This window comes from Rana temporaria, chromosome 13 (genome assembly GCF_905171775.1).
Source record: "Rana temporaria chromosome 13, aRanTem1.1, whole genome shotgun sequence".
Lineage (NCBI taxonomy): Eukaryota > Metazoa > Chordata > Amphibia > Anura > Ranidae > Rana > Rana temporaria.
Genome location: NC_053501.1, coordinates 109,217,609 through 109,223,608, shown reverse-complemented (window position 1 = coordinate 109,223,608; position 6,000 = coordinate 109,217,609).

The window sequence follows — 6,000 nt, the reverse complement described above, 5'->3', positions numbered from 1 at the left end:
AAGAAAGAAAGAAAGAAAGAAAGAAACGAATAATAAACATTTGCTTTTACTTTATGTATTAAAAAGAAACTAGACTTTAAAAAAAAAAAAAAAAAAAGTTAGTTCTACTGGCATTAGTGATTCTATAACAGACGTTTTCTAAGCAAGCTAAAAAAAATACATTAAAAATGTTTTTTATTTTTGCTTTTAGTTATACAAAACTAAACTTGTTTTAACTCTCTTTTTTTTTTTTACTTGCTTTGATGATTTTGTAGCACAAGAGCCACTAAAAAGCAAGTAAAACATTTACAACTTAAAAAAAAAAAAAAGTTTCATTTTGTACCACAGTAATCACTAAAGCATGTAAAGAAAAAGTACAACTTAAAAAAGTTTATTTTATTTTATTTAATAAAAGGTTCTCACTATTTTAACCCCTAGCTAGCACAAATTAATTGACTTACTAATGTTGAATTCAGAACGAGAGAAGGAGGGGGATATTTTGCGGTGCAAGGGGTAAGGCAGTAATGATGAGAAAGAACATGTCTTAAGAAAATACAAAATAGTTTTATTCAATATAAATATGATTCAATCAAATTTATAATTTATGGTGGTCATTGATAAACATTATTCTAGTTTACAACACACGGAGATCGCATGTTCCCAACATGTTTCGCGATTCTCACTTCTTCAGGGGGAAGGCAAAATCCGTCCAAAAATGTTTATAGCTAAGCAAAAGAAAATACATTAGATTAGCCTTGTACAATGTATGGAAAACAATACATAGACATATAGATAACATAAACATGTGGCTAATGGCCAAGGAAAATTAATCTTGTTTTTACATATTTATATTGAATAAAACTATTTTGTATTTTCTTAAGACATGTTCTTTCTCATCATTACTGCCTTACCCCTTCACCGCAAAATATCCCCCTCCTTCTCTCGTTCTGAATTCAACAATTCTATTTGAGATTAGGTGCCTTACCCTATGGGTGATTCTATTAGTGCTTGGACATTTAATTACTAGTTTTTATTTAAAATGTAAAAAATAAAAACTCATTCTTTATTTTTTTTATTTTTTTTTATGGCATGAGACACAAGCATATTAAACTCATTTATAAATAACTTTGCCACACCTTGCAACCAAATCACATCTTGATAAATAAGACAAATACCAAATAAAAATAAATTACTTTGTATCTATAGTCGTTTTAAAATAAAAAAAATAATTAAAAATGTAAATACTAATTTAACAATAGTTAAATAATAAGCGATTAAATCAATGAATTAAATAACAGAAAAAATTATGAAATGTAACATTATTTTGCCTCTAAACACACAAAGTTAAATAATTTAAAAGTAAAAAAAAACTCAAATGAAAACTTTGTTTGCCTCTAAAACAATGGCCCAGATTCTCAAAGGCGTTACGACGGCGCAACACCATTAGCGCCGTCGTAACTCCTCATCTGGCCCCGGGTATCTATGCGACTGATTCTTAGAATCAGTTGCGCATAGGTACCCATTAGATCTGACAAGCGTAAGGCTCTTACGCTGTCAGATCTTAAAAGTAATTTTTTTTCCCGCCGCTAGGTGTCGCATCGTCGCTTTTCCCCGTCGTCTATGCAAATGAGGTAAGTACGGCGATTCCCGAACATACGCGAGGTCGACGCAGCGAATTAACGTCGTTTGCGTAGCGTACCCGATGCGTAAGGTTGCCCCTGCTATTAGCAGGGGCAACCAATGTTAACTATGGCCGTCGTTCCCGCGTCAAATTGAATCAAAATTACGTCGTTTGCGTAAGACGTCCGTGAATGGCGCTGGACGCCATTTACGTATACATCTAGGCAAATGACGTCGGGGCGACGTCATTTAGCGCAATGCACGTCGGGTAATTTACCCGACGGAGCATGCGCAGTACGCTCGGCGCGGGAGCGCGCCTAATTTAAATGGTGCCCGCCCCATTTGAACTGGGCGGGCTTGCGCCGAGCAATCTAACGATACACCGCCGCAAGATTACAGGTAAGTGTTCTGAGAATCAGGATTTAAACCTGTAGACCTGCGGCGGTGAAACGTAGAGCTCATACATTACGCTGCCCAGGAGCAGCGCTAATGTATGAGAATCTGGGCCAATGTGTTTTTCTATTTCGTAAGTAATGACAAAGGTATTCTGAAAATAATAGACCTAGAGCTAAGATGAGAAAATTTCACAGGAGGTTAAGCTGCCCATACACATTGCAATTTATGTTTACAATCTCCTCAATATTTATCAATCATTGTATTGTAGTCAAGCCAATCAATTTCCAGGCAGGCCCTTGAACCATATAGTTAAGCTGTCCATACATTTCAATGGGCAATTCGAACACTGAGGGCCAGATTCTTAGAGGAGATACGACGGCGTATCTCCAGATACGCCGTCGTATCTCTGCGTCCGGCCAGTCGTATTTATGCGCCTGATTCTTAGAATCAGTTACGTATAGATATCTATTAGATCTGACAGGCGTAAGTCTCTTACGCCGTCGGATCGTAACTGCATATTTACGCTGGCTGCTAGGGGCGTGCAGTACTGTTACGCCGTTTACGTTAGGCTTTTCCCGGCGTATAGTTACCCCTGCTATATGGTGGCGTAAGTGCGGCGTACCAATGTTAAGTATGGCCGTCGTTCCCGCGTCTAAATTTGAAAAAGTTACGTCGTTTGCGTAAGTCGTCCGTGAATGGGACTGGACGTCATTTACGTTCACGTCGAAACCAATGACGTCCTTGCGGCGTACTTTGGAGCAATGCACACTGGGAAATTCCACGGACGGCGCATGCGCCGTTTGGAAAAAACATCAATCACGTCGGGTCAAGCCTGATTTACATAACACATGCCCACCTCTTCACAATTTGAATTAGGCGGGCTTACGCCGGCCTATTTACGCTACGCCGCTGCAACTTTTTTTTGGAGAATAAGGCACTTGCCTGTAAAAGTTGCGGAGGCGTAACGTAAATAGGATACATTACGCCCGCACAAAGTTAAGCCATTCTACGTGAATCTAGCCCTGAAACTTTTGACTCCGTTATTTATTTATTTTTTTAATTCACAATTGCAAAGCTATCAAAAAACATAAAATGGCGCTTTTAACAGACCGCAATAAATCATAATTACCCTGTTTTGAATGGCGTGGGAAAATCTGATCATTTCTACATGATTCCAATTATCTTTTTTACCATTTTGACTCTATTTAATTTGATTTGATTACATTTTTTCTTAACAAAAATGCACATGACTTTTTTTTTTCTTATAAAAATAAAAATAGATCAAATTAAAAACAAAAAAAAAGGCACATTTGATAGATTCAAGCCCAGTTTCGACTTTATAATACAGCAAATTCTGCTGGTCAATTGAATTTGTGGGGGCTTGTTTAGTTTTCGGTGGTGATTTTTTTGGTGGATCGAAATTGGTGTTTGAAATTGGCTGAAAATGGTCACATGTATGGAAATCATTATTTATGGCTCACCATACACTTTACAATTTGACTGAATAATCTCCTTAGGAGCTTCCATCAACAATGTATGGAGAGTGTACTAAGATTGTGTAATCGGATTGTATAGTACAGTGGTGTCCAAACTATTCCTTCCACCGATACAAGACACTGACACTGACAATAAGGCACTATTCCTCCCTCTAAAACAAACAATGGGGGACTATTACTGCTACTGACACCAATGATGGGACACGATTCCTCCCACTGACGGGACACTATTCCTTCCACTGACACCAACGATGGGACACTATTCCTCCCACTGACGGCAGACGGGACACTATTCCTCCCACTAACACAAAGATGGGACACTATTCCTCCCACTGACACCAACGATGGGGCACTATTCCTCCCACTGACACCAACGATGGGACACTATTCCTCCCACTGACGGCAGACGGGACACTATTCCTCCCACTGACACCAATGATGGGACACTATTCCTCCCACTGATACCAATGATGGGACACTATTGCTCCCATCGATACCAATGATGGGGCACTATTCCTCCCACCGATACCAATGATGGGGCAACTATTCCTCCCACCGATACCAATGATGAATGAATGAATGAATGAATGAATGACTTGTATAGCGCAACGCATGCGAACTGAATCGCCTCTGGGCGCTTTTTCCAGCCAGTATCTGCTTGGCTGGTGCGGTCATTTTTACCCCGTAGGATCATGACACGCTAGGGACACACAGTCATACACACATATATACTGGGCCAATTTGGACTAGATCCAATTTACCTACCAGCATGTCTTTGGAGCACTGGGGCACTATTCTTCCTACGGACACCAATGATGAGACACTATTCCTCCCACTGACACCAATGATGGGACACTATTCCTCCCACTGACACAATGATGGGACACTATTCCTCCCACTGACACCAATGATGGGACACTATTCCTCCCACTGACACCAATGATGGGACACTTTCTCCCACTAACACGATGATGGGACACTATTCCTCCCACTGATATCAATGATGGGACACTATTCCTCCCACTGATATCAATGTTCTATACTGACCACTACACTGACCTACCTGATTCCTGCACTACTCACACCCCCCCCCCCTCTACATGAACAGTGTAGATCGGTTGATTTTGCTCACCTCTCCATGGCCTCCATGATAATCCATCGGAGCAGGGCTCTCCCCAGCACCAGGTACTGTTCCCGACACCCAGCCGCTCCTCAGTATCCCCTGCCAAGAGCTTCTACAAAAGCAGCTGTACGCTCTGCACCACCACCTTCTCTCCACCGTTCTCACACACACATGGGCCGCCCGCATCAGAGGGATCATGGGGGACAGGCTGGACTACAGAAGTCCCTGGGCAGGGGAGGGGGGCAACACAGCCCACTTGGGGGGGCACAGTAATGATTTTACACCCCCCAAATGTTGCATCCGGGATGACATTACCAGATGCCCCCCCCATGCCACTGCAATCCGGGGAAAGGTTGGCTCCGGGGGCAGTGTCCTCAATCCAAGGGCAGTGTTCTCAATCCGGGGACTGTCCCCGGAAACCAGGGATGTCTGGTCACCCCAACCCAGTAGTACTCACACTAAGGACGTATGCAAGATTTGATGCACATGGGTTAAATGCCCAGTGTGCATGTAGCCTAATATGAAAAACTAAACATTCAACCAAATGGAGAACCGATTGTGTGGGAACGAGAGACCGGTGGGACCATGGGGTTCATCGAGGCCTGAAAACTACAAAAATATAACTTACCCCATAAAGGCATAAAGAAATAAAGAAGTATCACCATTCCTCAATTGTGATTTCTGTAGCATAGACCCTTTCGGCTGACAGAGCTGATGTCTTTGTAAGAAAAATGTGAGTTGTTGTTATTTTTTAATAAAGAGCAGGAAGGCACCACTTCCTGCATGGACAGTGGCCAAATCCAATTCTCTGAGGTGGAATTAAGGAAGGACCTGCAACCAGATCTAGCAGGTTAGCGGACATCTCAAAGGAGAGAAACCAGCCTGACCAAAGAGGAAGGAGTAGATGTAAACCCAATCACTAGAATCCCATGTAAGTCCCATATAAAGGTCTTTTCTACTTTTTTAAACCTGCAGCCTTAAATAAATTAGCGATCTTGACATGAAAGTCCTTGTAAAGGCAAAACAGGGTATAGTGAGGTATACTCACCTCCTCCCGTCAATTTGACAACTGGGTCATGCACAGTGCAGGACACAGCTGTGTATTGCGAAAGAAGGATTGGCTCTTACTTCAGTTGCATTCCCCATAGCTCCGCATCTGCCTCACCCGCCTCTAATTTCATTCCACCCTGACTTTACCCCAAAGTCCATGAGGACATTATTGGATCATTTTAGTACGGAGGAACTCAATTGGTCTTCTGAGGGCCTTGAACTTGACCTACTAAACACTTTTGACTTGATTGGTGTGGAGGAAAATGAGTGGCTTACACAGAGCCCCGGCTTCAACCCTACTAAACACCTTTTTGGTGTTTAGTTTGGTTTGGAGGA